Source organism: Gopherus evgoodei, chromosome 2, assembly GCF_007399415.2.
Source record: "Gopherus evgoodei ecotype Sinaloan lineage chromosome 2, rGopEvg1_v1.p, whole genome shotgun sequence".
Classification (NCBI taxonomy): Eukaryota; Metazoa; Chordata; order Testudines; family Testudinidae; genus Gopherus; species Gopherus evgoodei.
In genome coordinates this window covers 110,985,581-111,005,841 of record NC_044323.1, presented here as the reverse complement: position 1 = coordinate 111,005,841, position 20,261 = coordinate 110,985,581, and positions in this window count along the sequence as shown.

Genomic DNA, 20,261 nt, shown 5'->3' with positions numbered 1-20,261 from the left:
TGAACTTCCTACCTAGTTCTCATTCAGTTCAGAGCCCAGCTGGGTTTTATCACTGCTGAAGTCTGGCTCTTTAGGGGGAGGTACATGGTGCATCTCAGGTAGAGCTTATTCTGTAATCAGCTTGGCTAAATTCCAGGCTATGCAGCCCAGGGGAAAGCACCCTGGTACAGGCCTGCTCTGCCCAGTCCTGCTGTTCCTGGGCTGAGGTCCTCGCTCCCCATTTCAGACCTGCTTTCCAGAGGGGCTGAATACACACAGGCTCCTCTGGCTGGAGATGGAGTTTTATTTCCATGATGGCTCTGACATTCAGGCCCTTCAAGAGACAGTGTGTGTGTGTGTGTGAGACAGAGCCTGAATGTGTGCAGGTGAGACACAGAGACAGTGTATATGTGTGTGTGCTGGCTGCTGGGGAAGTCTATGAGTGAGCATGCACTGTCTCTTTAAGGCACTCACCAGCAAGCTCATTTTTCAGACTGCAACAGCTGCCATCAGCTCTTCTGTTCCTGAGCCCTGTCCTCCCTTCCCCCCCAGCGCTGCGGACAGTGAGGGGAGGGGGACACCCTGACATCAGCATATCCCCTTCCCCACTCCGCACTGCACAGCAAGCAGAAGGATCCTGGTGCAGCTGGCCAGGGACTCCAAGGCTTCAGAGCAGTGTGGGGAGAGGCACCTGAACACATGCTGATGCATATGCGCGGCTCTACTAATCGAGTGCGCTTCACTCCTAGGTGGCTGCATGACCATGCAGCTTAGAGGGAACACAGCTGGGAATGAGTGACAGACTATGGATCACTTGATGATTACCTGTTCTGTTCATTCCCTCTGGGGCACCTGAGATTGGCCACTGTTGGAAGACAGGATACTGGGCTAGATGGACCTTTGGTTTGACCCAGTATGGCTGTTCTTATGTTCTTATGTAGCAGCTAAACAGACTTTTTAAAATCAGCAAGTCCCGATAACTTGCATCCAAACGTTTTAAAAGAGTTGATAGAGGAGCTCTCTGTACCATTAATGTTGATTTGCAACAAGTCTTAGAACAGTGGGGAAGTTCCAGAGGACTAGGAGAAAGATAATGTTGTGCTAATATTTAAAAAGAGTAAACAGAATGAACAGAGTAATTTTAAGCCTGTCAACCTGATATTGATCCAAGGCAAAACAATGGAATGGCTGATATGGGACTGTAGTGGGTTGGTGGTGGTGGTCCTCCACCCTAGTCTGGGTCTGTGGGAGGCCATTCCCCCTCACTATGTCCCTGTGTGTCCCCGATCATTGAGGAATTATCGGGGCAACACGCAGCCTTGGGCTCGGGCCTGCAGTCAGGACAGAGTAGCGAACACAGTTAGCAGCCCAAGCCCTTAGTCAGGGTGGGGTGACAAGAGGCTCTAGCTCTGGCCTGTATTTAGGGTCAAGCAACAAGTAGTTTGGAGCCCAGCCCTTAGCCAGGGAGGGGCAACAAGTCCTTAGGGCTTAGGTGTGGGTAGAGCACCCAAATACAGTCTGGGGGGCCTCAGGTGGGGGTAAAGCACCCAAATACAGTCTAGGGGGGCTCAGGCAGGATTCGCAGAGCCTAGTGTCCTAGCTTGGTGAACAGTAGGCTGATGCAGGCCTTGTGGCCTATGGAGCGGGAGTATTGCTACCCCAGCGGTGGGGTGGCAGGGGCGATGCAAGCCCGCTCAGCTCTGCCACATCGCGCCTGGTCCCTAACAGTGGCAGAGTGGTCCGCCACTGGGTCAGCAGGGATCCACCTGCAACATGCTGACCTTCTACCAGAACAGCAAATAATAAAGTCATACTTCTAGGAACTGATCATTCAAGCCATACTTACAGGACAAGGACTCTATCTTGGGAAGCAGGAACTCTGAAAAAGACATGGGAGCCATGGTGATTAATCAGCTGATGATGAGCTCCCACTGCAAAGTTGAGGCCAAAGGGACTAATGCAATCCTTGCATGTATAAACCGAGAATAATCAAGTAGAAATAGAGAGATTATATTATCTCTGTATTTGGCACTGGTCTGACCACTACGGTACTGGTACAGATGTTGAAAAATTGGAGATGGTGCAGAGAAGACCCACAATAATGATTAAAGGATTGGAAAACCTGCCTTATAGGGAAAGACTGAAGAAGCTCACTCACTATTGAGCATATCAAAGAAAAGGCTAAAGGGTGACTTGATCACAGTTTAAGTACCTACATGAGGAACAAAATTTTGATAATAAACGGCTCTTCAAACTAGAAGACAAAATCCAATGGCTGGAAGTTGAAGCTAGACAAATTCAGACTGGAAATAAGGTGTACATTTTTAATAGGGAAGGTAATCAACCATTGGAACAACTTAGCAAGGGTTGTGATGGATTCTCCATCACTAGAATTTATAACTCAAATTGGATGTTTTTCTAAAAGATGTGCTCTAGTGCAAACAGGAATTAATTCACGGAAGTCCTACGCCTGTGTTATGCAGATAGTCTGACAAGCTGATCACATGAGCCCAGAGTCACAAAAGTACTTAGGCACCTAACTCCCATTTTTAGGTGCCACTGTCATCCATAAAACCCCCACTCAATAGTTGCCCAACTCTATAGGTGCCTAAATGCACCCAAGTTTTTGCAATAAAAGTTCCCTAGGTACTTATGAGTCTGCCTCTGGGTATGTGCATTGCTGCCTCACTCTAGGTATCCAGTTGTCTATCTCCTACCGCAGCCCAGAGTAGTCCATGAACAAGGTGCAGATAGGTACTCCTTTGCCTTACTTGCATGCAGGGCCTGAGCTGGTAGACATGCTAACGGGATGCTTAGATCTACCCAAACATCACTGGTGGGGGAAAGGGAAGGAAGACCACCCCCCTGTAACCTTTAGCCCAGTGGGCTATGCAATAGTCTGATGTGGGTCACACTCACACTCTCCTATTTAAATTGTTCCACTTTAATTAAAAACTGAATAATTAAATATTAATTGGGCCAAAATGATGCTAAACCCAGTGATTAGGATACCTACCTGGAGGTGGCAGATCCTTATTCAAATCTCTTCTCCACACCCAGCATAGGGAAGACTCTAATTGGGGATTTTTCACATCCTGGGTGAGTACCCTAACCACTGGACTAAAGGTTATAAAAGAGATGGGCCTCCTGTCATTTTATCTCCCACCTGCCCTGATTTTGTGTAGATTGTGGCAGCCTCTGAGCACGCCTAACAGATTGGGCCTCACAAAGACATTAGGTAGAGAAGCACCTATCATCTGCAGGCTTGTGGGTTGCTCGCAGACATATACACCTACCTGCAGGCAGGACTGAAGCGCTTTTCTCTGTGAGAAGGATGGGGCTTAGTATAGACCCTTCTCATCTCCATCTCCCATTGGCTAGTTTAGGCAGCTCCCCACTTAACGTGGTGGCTTTGTGGATCATATTCAAAAGTGTCTGTTTTTCCCTATGTATTCTATAAAGAGCCTAGGGCCCAGATTTTTAAACATATTTGGGTACCTCACTCCTGAAATTAATGGAAGTTAGGAACCTAAATATCTTTGAGGATCTCTGCCTAGGCACCTAACTCAGGCATTGTGGATTGCAGAGTTGTTCCTGTGATTTTTCTAAGTGCTTATTTTCCTTTGTTGGATCTGGGCCATTATCCCTTGCAGCTATGAAAAGTGCTATCATTAAAAACAATCACTGCACGTGCATAATGTAAGATTTTCCAAACCTCACTAAGCCAAATTAAAATTGTTTTCCACTAGAACAATGGAAGACACCTCTCTTCACTAAAGGCTACTGTCAGCCATTTGGTGCCAAACCAGTAGATAAAGTTCAGATAAAACTGGATTCTTTTTATTAAAAAATGTTTTTTCCCTTCAATCGCTTCATCATAAAAAATTGGCAATACCTGTGTTTGATCAAGCTTTCAAAAAACAGACAGAGATCAAGCATGGGAAGTTTGGAAATTTATGAGCAAATGAAAACCAAGTCTTTGAATGGAAATGGTTGTGCAACCTTAACTTTGCCTGTTACTAGAGCTCCAGCTATATGTATATATAGTCTTTAATGTAGTACTTGCAAAAGCTGTTGGACTGATAGGACTGTCAAATGAAGGGCTATAGAACAGATACAATATAACAGCTCAAGTTTTCTCCACATTGTTAAACCTATGTGCCTTAGTCACGAGTGACCTGGAGGGCCCATATCTAGAAATCAATATAAAATTTAGTGTCTATTATTCATATTCAGTCTTAGGCCCCTATCCTTCTAAGTCTACTAACAAGGCATTCTGTTGTAATGTGTGTGCATGTGTGCGTGTGTGTGTGTGTGAGAGAGAGAGAGATGTGGCCACTTGCCCACCATAGCATAAGGCCACTAAATGGCCAGTAGAAATTTTGATTATCACTGACCTGTGCTGTAGAAGTGAGAGACCACACTCAGTTACCAATCCCTCATGCCATGCAGTAATATAAACAGATACTCTTAAAGAGAATGCAGTTTTTTCCAAATATGCATGTTTCCTCATTGCTATTTTATTCTGTCATTATTTTCCCCATCTTTATTTACCCATAATTTTCTATAAAAAATTGACAGAATTACTCTCTATATAATTTTTCAAGGCCAAGGTAAGCATCCTTGAAACAGATGTTAAGCATTAAAAATAGCAGAGTAACGATGAATAATTGGGATGATCTGAGATATAGATGAGATGAAAAGGAGAAAATAATTTAAGAAAACAATTCCTATTATCTTCACTAAGGCAGAGTCAAGTGAAAAAAGGAGCTAATCGCTGTGGAAAGTATCCCAACTATTCATGGGGTTTTTGTGTTTTTCTTCACCACAACTCAAACACAGGCAGCCCTCTGTTCTCCCCTCACCTCCAAACTCCATGCACTCTGGTTAGTAGCTTTTATTTTTATTTCTCCTAGGTTTGTGACGCAAATCTTCAAAGCCAAAAGACTTCTACCATGGGCCCAATGTTATCAGTATTATGGATGGGTCAATGCAATCTCATCTTGTCTTTAGAGCTCTGTGAGTTTGAGCCATGCTGTGAAGTGATGAGAAGAGCACTGCTCACACTAAGCTCCTAGAAGCATTGGGTCTCCTCTATGTCAGTTTTACATGGGTGTAACTCTACTGGGTTCACCGGAGTCACCTCTGATTTACACTACTATATAAGGGCACAAAGAGACCTGCTGTGCCTGCAGAGGCCTGCAGCAGGAATACTGCCTCCAGTGATGCCAGAGGGAGCATGTTCCTTGGCATTCATACTGCAGCACTGAGGTGCTACTTTGCACTGCCAGCTAAATTGTAGAAGGTCTGAGGTCATAATCAAGCCCCTCCAGCTACACCCCCTTCAGCCTGGCCCAGAGAGCGGAAAGCAACTCCTTGCACTCCATAGTGTTTTACAGCTAAATTATGGCTGCCTTCTATGGGATTACACTGGGGATGGAGGAGACAGCTCCATGTTCTCAGTCTCCCAACTAGCCCTATGTGTAAGTCCACCTCGGAAGCTGCAACAGGGCTTGGTGCTTCATGAGGCCTGGAGTTAATACAGGAGCTGCTCTAACCACAGACGAAAGTGGAGAGAGGGTAAGAGCAAAAAGGTGTGTGTGTTGAAGTGACAGAGAAAGCCACAGGGCACTGGAGCCTGCTGGGGGATGACAGGCGTGAGACTTGAAGAAGACAAGAAAGTGGAGTTATTAATAATAATATGGACATATTGGGTAGATGGCTGAAGGGGTAAGGAATGAGAAAGGAGCATTTCAAAATGGAGGATGACACCTGTTTGAATTTGCACTTTGAGGTCCAAGTGACTATTATTCCATCCCTACACCCAGTACATGCACATAGGGAAGATATAATTTGGCCTTTCACCTATATCTCCCATATATAGAACAAATAATTATGCTACATTTTACTTATATATTTTCACTACATTTTATTACCTGTTTGGATGGCCAAGCCTTCAGAATTCCATTCTTGGGATCCTGTGGCACCTTATAGACTAACAGACGTTTTGGAGCATGAGCTTTCATGGGTGAATGCATGCATCTGATGAAGTGGGTATTCACCCACGAAAGCTCATGCTCCAAAACGTCTGTTAGTCTATAACGTGCCCCAGGATTCTCTGCTGCTTTTACAGATCCAGACTAACACGGCTACCTCTCTGATACTTGATTCCTGGGATGAGTCTCTAGGCACCAGCTAAGCAAGTGAGTGCTTTGGGCGGCAAAATATATGGGGCGGCATAATGCTGGAGCCCCAGATCAAACCTGAGGCAGCATCCTGGGCTGGATCCTGACCGCCCCAGGGGCCAGTAAACAGCTTGTTGTTCTGTTGCCGGGGTGCGGCAGGACAGGGAGCCAGCTAAGTGGGGAGCATGTCTCTGCCACTCTCCCATGGGCAATGGCCACCCTCTCCTCAGGCGGGAGCCGGTAGCGCGGCCCTGCCCCGGCTGCAGAGGATGGGCCGCTCCTGCTTGGCTTGTCCCCGCCACTTCAAGCCGAGGAGAAGTGGCCTGTCCTCTGCAGCCGGGGCAGGGCCACTCAACCAGCTCCCACCCAAGGGGCAGGGGTGGCCACTGACCACAGGAGAGCGGCAGGAGCTGGTAGCATGTTCCTGCCCTGGCTGCAGAGGATGGGCCGCTTCTGCTCAGCTTCTCCCCGGCACTCTCCTGCAGTCAGTGGCCACCCCCCAGGCGGGAGCTGGTAGCGCATTCCTGCCATTGTTGCAAAGTACGGGTGGAACATGGTGCCTGGGTGGGTTGCTCCTCCTCGACTTGTCCCCACCTCTGCCTTCTCCTCCTCCTCCTCCTCCCCTCTGCATTGCCTTTTGCCAAGGGAGGGGAGAGGGGAATGGAGCTAAACTCGTGCTGGGGCCAAGGCGAAGACCAAGGATGAGTGGGGCTGGGATCCAGCAGCAGCCCCAACCCCCAGCTGTGGGACCAGCAGTGATGGGAGATGAATCCACCTCGGGCCAGATCCACAGTAAGGTAAGAGTTGGGCCTGGTGAGAGGTTCCCTGGGACCCCTGGGAAGCTTCTGCCTGCAGGAGCTCCAGAGGCTGCTGCCTCCCTCCCCAGCCCTGCACAGCGTGCTGGTGCCTGGAGTCTCCTTCTGCCTCCCCCCCTTGCAGGGGGCGAGTGACCTGGCAGAGAGGGGCAGCATCTGTCCAACAAGCCCAGCACCTCTTCCTTGGCTCCTCCAGCCCCAGAGCTCTCTCTATTGCATTCCCCTCAGGCTCGCAGCTGGGTGGCCTCAGTGCTGGGAAAACGCCAGCAGGGCTGGGTCCATTGTGTATCTGAGCTTGTGGGGAGCTCTCTCCCCCCAATGACTAGCGCCTTACCTATGGCAAGTCAGTGCAATAGGAGCAATAGGAGCATGACGTGAAAAATATCGTATCACTTTGTGACACGGTCACTCAAATCACGATTACGTGTGTGTACTGTGCTGCTCTATCAGTGCCATTTGCGCTAATTTCAGTTTTGCGTCAGTGTCAGTGATTATAGGGCTAAAATGTCAGGACAAAAACAAAAATGACTTTCCAGTGCTGCCTACCAGCAACAAAGAGAGAAACGGCAAAAAGAATTAGAAAAACTATCTCGTACTTCAAAAAAGTATTTTAGAAAAGTAGACAATCAAGGAGAAAGCTCTAAGCAATGCATTGAAGGTGATTATTCATCAACTGATGAAGACCAGTCGAACCAAAGAGTACCTTTATCAACTGATAAAGATGAACAACAATCTGACCAAAGATTGTCTTCGCTAACTGATAAAGACGAGCAATCACAATCCATCCAAAGATTTACTACTTCAGCTGAAGAGTCCAGAAACGAAGAACTGTTATCCAAATCTAAAACTGAAGAACAATTATTGGAAGGTGGAGAGACTGACATAGGATCGGATCCAAGTACATGGCCGACAATAATTACTGATGCAATGTGAATGATTATTGTGAGAAAAGGTCCTTCAAAACTAGATCCTACATTTGAATATCCATTTAATGAGTCAAATCGTCGATTTATGCCATCCAGTATGAAGAAAAAAAATGAAAAATGGGGAACAAACTAATAGATCATGGTCAGTGTATTCAAGGACCAAAGATGTAGTTTTTTGTTTTTCCTGCAAACTGTTCTGTAACTCGGACATTCTTCTGGCAACTGCAGGTTTTAATGACTGGCAAAATTTGCATCAGCATTTGAAAGAACATGAAACATCAAAAAATCATTTATGCTCATTGACAAATTGGATTGAGCTGTCAAGCAGATTACGTTCCGGTACAGCAATCGATGCGGTACAGCAACGTCAACTAAATTCAGAAATTCTACATTGGCAAGTGGTGTTGGAATGTTTACTGGGAATCATTAATTTCCTAGCCTTATAGTGCCTCACATTCCATGGATCCTTGGATAATTAATATTAGAATAACAATGGAAATTTCTTAAAATTGGTTGAGTTATTGGCAAAACTTGATAATGTTATGGCTGAGCATGCATAAAGAGTGAAAGATGGAGAGATTCACACTCATTATTTGGGTAAAAATACACAAAATGAGATAACAAAATTTATTTCTAATGGAGTGTGTAATGAAATTTTATTGAATTTGAAACATGCCAAATATTACTCAATTATAGTTGATTGTACTCAAGATCTGAGCAAAACCGAGCAAATGTCAATAGTTTACGATTTCCGCAAACTGATGAAAATGCAGAAGTGAAAATTTGTGAACACTTTCTAGAATTTATACCAGTGAATGAAACTACTGGGAAAGCCCTCACAGATGGAATTGTACAGAGATTGGGACACTGTGGAATACCTTTAGAAAATATGCACAACCAAGGATATGATAACAGCTCAAACATGTGAGGACGACATGCAGGTGTACAGCAAAGAATATTGAATTTAACAATTGAGCTTTATTCATTCCTTGCCATGCTCATTCACTCAGTCTGGTTGTCAATGATGCTGCCAAATCATCTAAAGATGCTGTTTCATATTTTACCACAGTGCAAGCAATTTACAACTTTTTTAGTGCTTCCGCACACTGTTGGGCAGTCTTGAAGAAGCATCTTGAACAAATCTCACACTTAAACCTCTAAGTCAAACTAGATGAGAAAGCATGATAGACACTATTAGACCATTCCTATATTCATCAGGAGAGATTTACGATGCACTATTCAAAATAAGCCAGGACATGTCGTATGATCCTCCATTTCGACATGAAGCTGAAACATTGGCTCAGAAAATGAGGCAGTTCCAATTTTCATGTTGCACGGTTATTTGGCATAATATTCTCAATCAAATTAATTTGACCAGCAAGGTTATGCAGAACATAACCATAGACATATCCGATGCAAAGACGATTTTGAATGAAATGCTGAAATATTTAAAAAAATACCGTTCCGATGAAGGATTTGAAGAAACTGAGGGTCTTGATTTTGAACCAATGTTTGCACCTCAACAATTCATTCTTCCTTGGGAAAAAAACAAGACAGTTTTGTTATGAGGCTTATAATGATCCTATTCTTGATCCATATGAAAGGTTTAAAGTTGAATGTTTCTGTTGTATTTTGGATGTACCTATAACTTCCACTGAAGAAAGATTTTGTCAGTTGCATGGTCATTGTGAAACTATTGAATTTTTATATGATATTGGAAATATTAAAAATCAGTTTTCCAAAAAAGACATCATGAAGCACAGCCAAGACCTATGTTTAACGCTCAGTACTGATAATGCTGCTGACATTGATTCAGTAGAATTGTATGATGAATTAATAGCTAATAAGTCTTAAAACTTCTCCTCTAAAAGTATTAGAATTTATAGCAAGAAATGATTTTTTCACTCCAAACACTGCTATAGCATTACGCATTCTTTTAACATTACCAGTATCAGTGGCTTCTGGTGAGCGCAGTTTATCAAAACTGAAATTACTAAAAAATTATTTGAGATCCACCATGTCTCCAAATCGTTTGTCAGGACTCGTATTAATTTCAATTAAAAGTACTATTGCAAAAAAATTTAGATTTCACTGACTTATTAAAAGACTACGCAAATATAAAAACCAGAAAAATTAAGTTAATATAAATTCTTTTAATTTCTAACTGGAAGACATTAATGTTTTTCATTACAGTGTATAGTTAAACTCAAATTGTTTGTTACTGTGTTTTTGTTAAAATTAAATGTTAAAATTACAGTAGTAGGAAATTGTTTTATTTCACTAACTACAAATTCTCTGTTTTCATTTTTTTTTAAATTTAAACAGTCAAAACAAAACTGCAAAGTGCAAACGTGTAAAAGCCAAAAAAAAAAAAGCAGGGGTGGTGGGGCAGCCAAAATTTATTTTGCTTGGTGCAGCAAAAAACCTAGAGCAGGCCCTGGTCTGGCCCCTTTACACCAACTAGAAAGGGATGGAGTGACATCTGGTCAGCGGAGGATTCCTTCAGTTGAGGCACTGTGGGAAGACAGCCACAAGCTATCTTCTGAGGATCTCTCACAAGTCCTGGGATAGGCATGAGTGCCAGAAGTATGGCTAGGGTAGTAGCATGTGGCACTGTGGAAATTCTAGGCAGTGCTATGGCTCATAACTAAGGCATCCTGGGGAGGCTGTAGTATGTTAGACTGGTCCTTAATAGTGTCTTAAATAACACTGGGAGGCGGCTTCTTCCAACCCCCAGAGCAGTCCAGAATCAAGAAGGTGGCTTAAGCCTTCTTAGTCCCACCCCTCACCTGAGTTGTGAGTTCTGTGCTTTGCCATTTCAAGAAACACTGCACAAAATCTCACTCCTGCACTTCTTTAAAAAAAGGAAGTATTTGGTTTAGCCACAAATAACTGTTCATAATTTTTGTTGCTTAGGAAATTTTCTCCATGCTAGTAATAGAAATTAGAAATGGTTATTGTGCCTCCTCCTTAGGCCCAATCCTGCAATTGTCTGTGTGCAGGTGCTGTAGTGCAACTGCAGGCAATATGTTGCACCATTGGGGTCTTAGTCGTCACCTTGCCAAGCCTACAGCACAAATTTAGTTTTTAAAAATCTTTCCGTGTAAATCAGTCCCATGCCCTAATTTTGTCTTTTCTTTTTTGAACTCCCTCCAGGTTGTCTATGTCTTTATTTAAGGTGCCTCAAATGGAATGTGGTGTTCCTGGTCTGTCTGTCTGTAGCTGAACAGACGGCTGTCAACACTCCCCTCCATGACAAGATAGCTCTGTTTTATGCAGCCTAAAATTGCAGTGGCACCTTTGCTGCCATTTAGCAATATCCAGTTGGCTGCCCAGCTTTGCTCTTACTGAATGTCTGCCTTGACATTATTGATTTTCAAGTTTCTCCCTCTCATTCAACCTCTCTTTCCACCAGATGCATGAGTCTGCACTTTTTCAAAATGAATTTCATTTTATTATTTCCTCCCCATATGTTTTTAATTTCTCTAGACCTCTTTGTATCATTTCTCTGCCCTGATTGGTAATAACATTTCCTCCTAGTTTAGAATCACCTATACATTAATTTACATGCACTTTACTCCCTGTTTTAGATAATTAATGGTATTAAATAAAGCCAACCTAAATCAATCCATTAAAATCCCCAGTGGACTTCTGCCTGCAATTTGGTATATAGCTGTATATCAGTATTGTTCTTAATTTAGGCTTTGATGTTACAAATCACTTAAGCCTATATTTAAATTTAAGGACTGTGAGAAATAAGAACATAAAAACGGCCATACTAGGTTAGACCAAAGATCCATCTAGCCCAGTATCCTGTCTTCTGACAGTGGCCAATGCCAGGTGCCCCGGAGGGAATGAACAGAACAGGTAATCATCAAGTGATCCATCCCCAGTCACCCATTCCCTGCTTCTGGCAAACAAGAGGCTAGGGACACCATCCCTGCCCATCCTGGATAATAGCCACTGATGGACCAATCCTCCATGAATTTATCTAGTTTTTTTTTTTAACCCTGTTATAGTCTTAGCCTTCACAACATCCTCTGGCAGAGTTCCACAGGTTAATTTTGCATTGTGTGAAGAAATACTTCCTTTTGTTTGTTTTAAACCTGCTGCCTATTAATTTCATTTTGTGACCCCTAGTTCTTGTGTTAAGGAAGTGTTATTTACTCCTTCTCATATTTACTTTCTTCACACCAGTCATGATTTTGTAGACCTCTATCTTATCCTCATTTAGTCATCTCTTTTCTAAGCTGAAAAGTCCCAGTCTTATTCATCTCTCCCCATACCCCTAATAATTTTTGTTGCCCTTTTCTGAACCTTTTCCAATTCAAATATCTCTTTTGAGATGGGTCCAGGGCCGCCCAGAGGCGGGGGCAAGTGGGGCAATTTGCCCCAGGCCCCGGGCTCTGCAGGGGCCCCCACGAGAATGGCCAAGGCTCCCTCCCTGGCCCGACCCTGCCTCTGCCCCAACCCCTCCTCTGTCCCTCTCCCGGAGCCTCAGTGCACCCAGTAGCATCCCTGGACTGCTGCAGCGTGGCTCCGGCAGGGCCCCTGAGCGCCACCCCGCTCAGAACCGCGTGGTAAGGAGGCGGGGCTGCAAGCTCCAGACCGAGCAGAGGAAGCTCAGGCCCCGCTGGAGCTCACAGCCCCGCCCCCTTACCATGCAGCTCTGAGCGGGGAGGAGCTCAGGCTGCTGGAGGCACGCTGCTCCACTGTTCAGGGACGGTCCTGGATGCGGTGCTCTGAGGCTCCGGGTGAGTAAGGGGCCGGGGGGTTGGATAAGGGGACAGTCAAGACAGGGAGAGCGCAGAGGTTGGGGGGGCTGTCAGGAGACAGGGAATGGGGGGGTTGGATCATGGGCATTCCGGGGGTCTGTCAGGATTCAGCGGGGGGGGGGATAGGAGTGGGGCAGTCAGGAGACAGGGAGCAGAGGTAGGGTCCTGGAGTGGTGGTTGGGGCGGGGTCTCTGGGGAACGGTGAGGGGATAAGGAGCAGGATGGGTCGGGGATTCTTTTGTACTGGTGACTCCTTTCACATAGCAAACCTCTGAGTGTGACACTAACCCCCCCTTACAAATTGAAAACACTTTTGTATATAGTTAACACTATTATAAATGCTGGAGGCAAATCAGGGTTTGAGGTAGAGGCTGACAGCTCACAACCTCCAGTAATAACCTTCTGACTCCCCCATCCCCCAGTTTGAGAACCTCTGGGTTAATTTAATTTTATCACCCTGTCTCTATTCACTTTGAGCATTTCAGTTTTCACAACATAGGCTCATCCCAGATTCTGGACAATCTCAAATGCTCAGTTCGTGGAGTATGTACATAAGCTATACTAAAGACAAACCCACAGTAACCGTCTCCTGTTTGTGAGGGACCTCATGGAGCCAATCTCTAGGAAATAGAGAAATGCATGGAGGTTAAGTCCATTAATGACTGTTAGCCAGGATGGGTTAGGAATGGTGTCCCTAGCCTCTGTTTGTCAGAGGGTGATGGATGGCAGGAGAGACATCACTTGACCATTACCTGTTAGGTTCAATCCTTCTGGGGCACTTGACATTGGCCATTGTCAGTAGCCAGGATACTGGGCTGGATGGACCTTGGGTTTGACCCAGTATGGCTGTTTTTATGTTCTAACCTAAAGGAACCCAAAGTTATGGAGACAGATATGAGTCAAGGAAGCCAGCAGAGTATCAGAAACCTGGAAAAATCTCTGACTGGATGGGCTCAGGCATTTGGTCACAAGCTGAGGTGGTTCAAAAGTTTTGGATTTTTTTTAAGCAGAATTTTTTTATTGTTTCTTTAAGCAATCAAACACAGCAAGCTTCAGATATTTGGCCACACACTTCTGAAACCCGAAACCATATTCAGGTTTTGGCAGACTAATTTCAGCTTTTCAATTAAAAAACCACAACAAATTTTGAAGGAAAGCAGACATTGTCTGTGATTTTTTTCTAAACCCCCCTAGTTTTCGATCCAAAAAAGTTTTGACAGAAAATATTTGTCCAACCCTTTTAATGAGCTTTAGTACCTTTTAGCACTAGCTGATGTTGAGACCCAGTGATACCTTGTAAAGAAGTTTTCTCAAAACTGGGTTTGTGCCGAGATGCGGAAGGTTTATTTTTCCCAGGGCCATCCGTGGCGGGGGGGGGGGAGCAAATGGGGCAATTTGCCCTCGGTCCCACAGGGCCCCCACAAGAATATAGTAATGTATAGCATAGCAATTTTTTTATGGAAGGGGCCCCCGAAATTGCTTTGCCCCAGGCCGTCTGAATTATCTGGGTGGCCCTGGATGCGGCGACCACATCTGCACGCAGTATTCAAGATATGGGTGTACCGTTAATACAAAGAGGCAATATGTTATTTTCTGTTTTATCATCTGTCCCTTTCCTAATGGTTCCCAACATTCTGTTTGATTTTTTGACTGCCACTGCACATTCAGTGGATGTTTTCAGAGAACTATCCACAATTATTCCAAGATTCTTTCTTGAGTGGTAACAGCTAATTTAAAACCCGTCATATTATATGTATAATTGGGATTATGTTTTCCAATGTGCATTACTTTGCATTTATCAACACTGAATTTCATCTGCCATTTTGTTGCCCAGTCACCTACTTTTGTGTGATCCTTTTGTAGCTCTTAACAGTCTACTTGGGACTTAACTATCTTGAGCAGTTTTGTATCATCTGCAAATTTTGCCACTTCAGTGTTTACAGCTTTTTCCCAATCATTTATGAATATGTTGAATAGGACTGGTCCCAGTACAGACCCCTGGAGAACACTACTATTTAGCTCTATCCATTCTGAAAACTGACCATTTAGTCCTATCCTTTGTTTCCTATCTTTTAACCAGGTACCAGTTCATGAGAGTACCTTCCCTCTTATCTCATGACAGCTTACTTTGCTTAGGAGCCTTTTGTGAGGGACCTTGTCAAAGGGTTTCTGAAAATCTAAGTACACTGTATCTCCTTTGTCCCCCCGCTTGTTGACCCCTCTAGTAGATTGGTGAGGCATGATTTCCCTTTACTAAAACCATGTTGGCTCTTCCCCAACAAACCATGAGGGCAGGGGACTGGACTCGATGACCTCTCGAGGTCCCTTCCAGTCCTAGAGTCTATGAGTCTATGTTCATCTATGTGTCTGAAAATTCTGTTCTTTACTATAGTTTCAAACAGTTTGCCCATTACGGAAGTCAGACTTACTGGCCTGTAATTGCCAGGATCACCTCTGGAGCCCTTAAGTGCTTGTTTAAGTATTATTAACTGCAACAGGAAGTAAGAATGTGCTTAAGTACTTTGCTGAATTGGTGCCTCCATTTTCAGTCCCTTCCTTTCATTTCCCACCTTTCTGGTTCTGGCCAAAAACAATAACAACCACCACCACCACCACCACTAAACAAAAAGCCCCAACTCAAACCAAATAAACAAAACATCATATGGTCTTTCACACTACTTGTGACTCATGCTTCCAATACCCTATTGTTATTTAATTTTTTTCTCTTAAGATTTGGTCCATTATTTTATTGCAGATTGATGATAAAAAATACTGGGCAGTAATAGCCAAGTTCACTCATCTTCCTGTGTAAATCAATACCTTATTTGCTTTATTCGAGGGCTCAGCAACTTCCATGGTTCTCTAGACTTTCAAAAATAATTGTCAATGGTTCAGTAAATTAGCTGACTTATTCCCTCAACACTTTATCATTAGTGCTACCAGACCTGCTGATTTATACAGTGAATGTTCGAAATGTGCAGTTATCCCTATTTTACCAGATTTTCATTGTTTTCCTGCTGCCCCAATCCCTTTTGTCTTTGAGGCAAACTTATACAAGGAATTCAATGTCTTAGCTATTAAATAGGCATTATTGGTTTAATCTCCCACTCAATTTATTAATGATCCCAATTTATCTAGTATTTCTTTTCCCCTAAAATATTAGTGAAAGCCCTACTTATTCCCCTTCGCCTCTTGACTTAGCATTAGCTCAGTTCAGTTTTTGCTGTCCTTGTCTCTTTCTTTCTCCTCTCATCTACCCGCTCTTCTCTTCTGTTTCCCGCTGTTTGTTTCAATTTATTTTTTATCTCTGTCTGGAATAGTCTGGCATTGTTGTCATTGACCCACAGCTACAAATAATCAGAAATGTAGCTGTGCCACAAGGATCCAATCAATCACAGAGTTCTGTTCTTTGTCTCCCATGGCTGATTCTCTACCCTCTTTCATTTTTCCTGTTTTTTTTTAATTCCACAATGGAAGGGGGATAGTGTTTAGACTGGATGCTTGTGTCAGAGTTGCCAAAATACTGTCATGAGAAGTAATGAGCAAATATAACATCCTGCCTAACCTATTTCAGAAAGGTAAAGGCAGGGAACTTCTCCCTAGAAAACGGTTGACTACATTCTATATAATTTGTAGTTGCTGACTCAAGTTGCTGTGTGAAGCTTTTATCTTCTTCTCTTTCTCGTGCATTGGTAGAGGCATTGACTACATGCCCTAACAGGTCCTCTTCCATCTCTAATTTCTCTGTAGGATTTTCCTATTTCAGTAATTATCTTTGGATCCCTTACCTGTTGGTCTCCTCTCTCTCTCTCGCTCTCTCTCTCTTTTTTTCCGGGTGGCCCATTTTCTACAGTCTGTTGCTTTGGAAATGCCATCGCTTTACAAATTGAGGGCAAGTTACAAGCTATGCTTTGACTGCTAGTCCTGTCAGGCTAGAGGTATTTGTGTTTAGATGATGCTTCAGCAATTACAAGTGTCTTCTGTCCCATACCCTTACTATGGGCACCCGACCCCTCCTCTCTCCTTTTAATATAGGCAAGATGCATCCCAGTAGTTCCTTTTCACATACAGATATTTCACTTCAGAACATAAGCTCTTAATTACCCAGAAGATGAAGCTGAACATTTCGGTAACATTTTAAAGAGTCTGTTTCATACTGAGAATCTCCGTTCATATTCTCCTAAACTTCACCTTCCGCCCTTCAGCTGATGCATGTTCACAACTCCCTTCGCACTGGTTATTTATCCACGTTGACTGAAGAGAATGGGTACAGTAGTGCACTTTCTTCTTTCTTGCATGACAGGAAATATTCTCATGCATGGAAAAACTTCCCAGTGAGTAAGTCCAGCATGTAAACACACTAGGAGGATTCATTGCTGTAAATGGTGGCAGTATCTACTGCTTCCAGGCAATTTGCCCACTTCTGATTTTGTTCTTTCTTTCCTGCTGCCTCTTATGTTTAGGAATGTACTCCCAGTTAATGTATGTCAAGCCCCCTCATACTGCTCCATCAAATAACATTGGAAAGCCCACCTGTTCATAAAACATTCCAGTCAAAAAGGACTTAGGCATTATAGTGGAAAACCAAACAAACATGAGCTCTGAGTGAGTTTCTCTGGCTAAGAGGGTGAATGAAGTATTTGGATATGTAAGCAGAGGAATATTGAGTAAGAGCATTGGGGTGGGTATTCCCACTGTATACAGCATCAATGAGACCATTACTAGAACACGGTGCCCAGTTCTGGTGTCCACACTTCTTGTATAATTTTTCAACATCTTGCTTGGTTTCGAGAAGAGCCACAAGACTGATTCAGAGTCAGGATAAATGTTCTTTACAGTGAAAGACTTAGGAAATTCAGTCTATTTAGCTTATCAAGGAGGTTAAGGGGTGACTTGATTGCATTCTATACATACCTACATGAGAAGATTTCTGATGTGGAGGGCTCTTTAGTCATTAAACAGAGGCATAACAAGACCCAGGATCTAGAGGGTGAAGCTAGATCAGTTCAGGCTAGAAATGTGACACACATTTTAAAGAATGAGAGTAATTGAAACAACTTGCTTAAGGATATTCTGGATTCTCCATCACTTTAAATCATTATCAATGCCTTTCTAAAATATAAATATATGCTCTATAATCACCAGATACAGACTTAATGCAGGCCTGGACCACTGGGTGAAATTCTGTTGTCTGTGTTATGCAGGAGGCCAGACGATTTTATCACAAAGGTTCTGTCTTACCTTAAAATCTATGAACAAAGACTTTGTCTAACTCTGAGCTGACTGAGGTACTTAGTGATAGCCCTGAGAAGGAGACAGTATGGGGCTGAGTCATCCTAGAGAGAACTTCAGGTGGGATTGTGCCTGGATGGATGGATGGAGCTCTCCTTTAGCTCACAGTTGCACAAGGGAAGATACATGCTTGTGCTCCATCAGAACAGTGTATCCTGTTTTCCATAATGTATCCAGCCCACTCAGCAGACCAGTTCAGAGGTGGAATGGGGCTAAGGCAGTGGTTCCCAAACTTTAACAACCTGTGAAACCCTTTCACTAAAATGTCGTCTCGCAAACTCCTTTCTAAAAATGAATATTTTGAGAGATTTTCTCCTTTACCTGAATATAAATTATAAAAGCAGTGATCTTGAAAATATAAAATTTGTTTTTATGACATGCTTATTACACACTTTATTATTAATCATTACAGTATTTTTATTATATTATGAAAATGACAACACTCTTCCAAGATCTCACTTTCATATCTTGTATCACTTTGAATAAGCCTGTTATAAGACAAGGCTCCTATGTTTCATCAGGGAGTATCAGATGTAAAATAGCATGAAGATATTTAAGAAGCCAACTCAAAGAGTTCCTCCTACACAATCATTCAGGTCTTGAGCAGTCCAGGCAAACAACACACGTTACAACAAAGCTTAGCTGCCTATTTAATTTTAAAAACAGCAAAATATATCCATCTCCCTTTCCATTTCATATAAGGAGTCTTGAAGTTTAAATCACCTAAATGTGATAGATTATGCTTGCTTTGATCTGCTTAGCTCTTGGAAGTTCAGGGGCTCCGTGTTGCTGGCCCCGTGCTGCCCATGGTCCCTAGGGACAGGTCTGTCTGCCATTAGGGAATTTTTTCCCAAGACCCCTTGTAACATTTTGCAAACCCCCTGGGGTTCACGAACCCAGTTTGGGAACCACTGGGCTAAGGTCATCGATTCATAGAGTCCACAGCCAGAAGGAACCACTGTGATCAGCTAGTCTGACCTCCTATAACAAAAGCCACAGAATTTCCTCCAAAATAATTCCTAGAGCACATCTTTTGAAAAACATCCAGTGTTGATTTAAAAATTCTCAGTGATGGAGAATCCACTATGACTGTTGATAAATTGCTCCAATGGTTAATGAGTCTGGCTGTTAAAAAATTTATGCCTTATTTCCCTGTCTAGCTTCACCTCCCAGCCATTGGATTGTGTTATTCCCTTCTCTGCTAGATTGAAGAGCCTGTTACACTGCTCTACAGCAAAATGCTTCTGAAATAAATGTAGTCCAACTTTACTAATTCTGGGTCACTGAGAATGAAAATGATGCTTAAAATTGTTGATTGGCTCTAGTTTTCAAGATATGCTATTGGGTCAGTATATACAACCCTTGACTTGGGAATGGCGGAGGATAAGTGAGTTATAAAGGGAAGGGATCTCAATTTAAACCAGAAATGACTAAAATATATCTTTGACTGGATCTATGAATAAATCTATGACTGGGTTTGGACAGTACTTGCTTTTGAGGCAAAACGATGAATGATGCAATCTGAATCTGGTATTGCATCATACATGATATGAATTGCATCATGTTATTCCTAGAAGTCATGGATGATGCAATCTTAATGAAGCTTACATCACTCTGCTGAACAAATTGCCCTATAGCAGCTCTAGAAATCATACAGTGTCGTGCTCTCTTATTTGTCAGTGTTTGATTTTGCAAAGGGACACATTTCTGTTTAGCCAAAGTGAGCAGAGATGCCTCGTACTTGTGTGGACAGTGCAGATAACTTCTGCTATGTTTGTGGTGAAGTGACTTTTGCATCACAAAAGCGCAGTATAACCACTATGGTTAAGAGAGCCTATCAGCTTTATTTTGGCTGCAAAATTGGAAATCAGGACAAGAGGTGAGCCCCACACATATGCTGCAACACTTGTGCAACAAATCTTCGCCAGTGGTTGAAGAGGAAAAGGAAATCTATGCCTTTTGCAGTGCCAATGATTTGGAGAGAGCCAACAGATCATGCCAACAATTGTTACTTCTGCATGGTGCCTCCAGTTGGGAAAGGTGTGTCAAAAAGGAAAAAGTGGACTGTGCATTATTCAAACATTCCATCAGCTATACGCCCCGTACCCCATGGAGAAGGACTGCTGGTTCCTGATGCACCAGAATCATTCTCACTTGAGTCAGACGAGGAAGAGGAAGAGGATGAAACTTCTGGTCCTGAACCATCAATGTCACAGGACCCACATTTTCTCCCATCCTCCTCCTCTGAACCACACCTCATAACACAACGTGAACTGAATGACCTTGTCA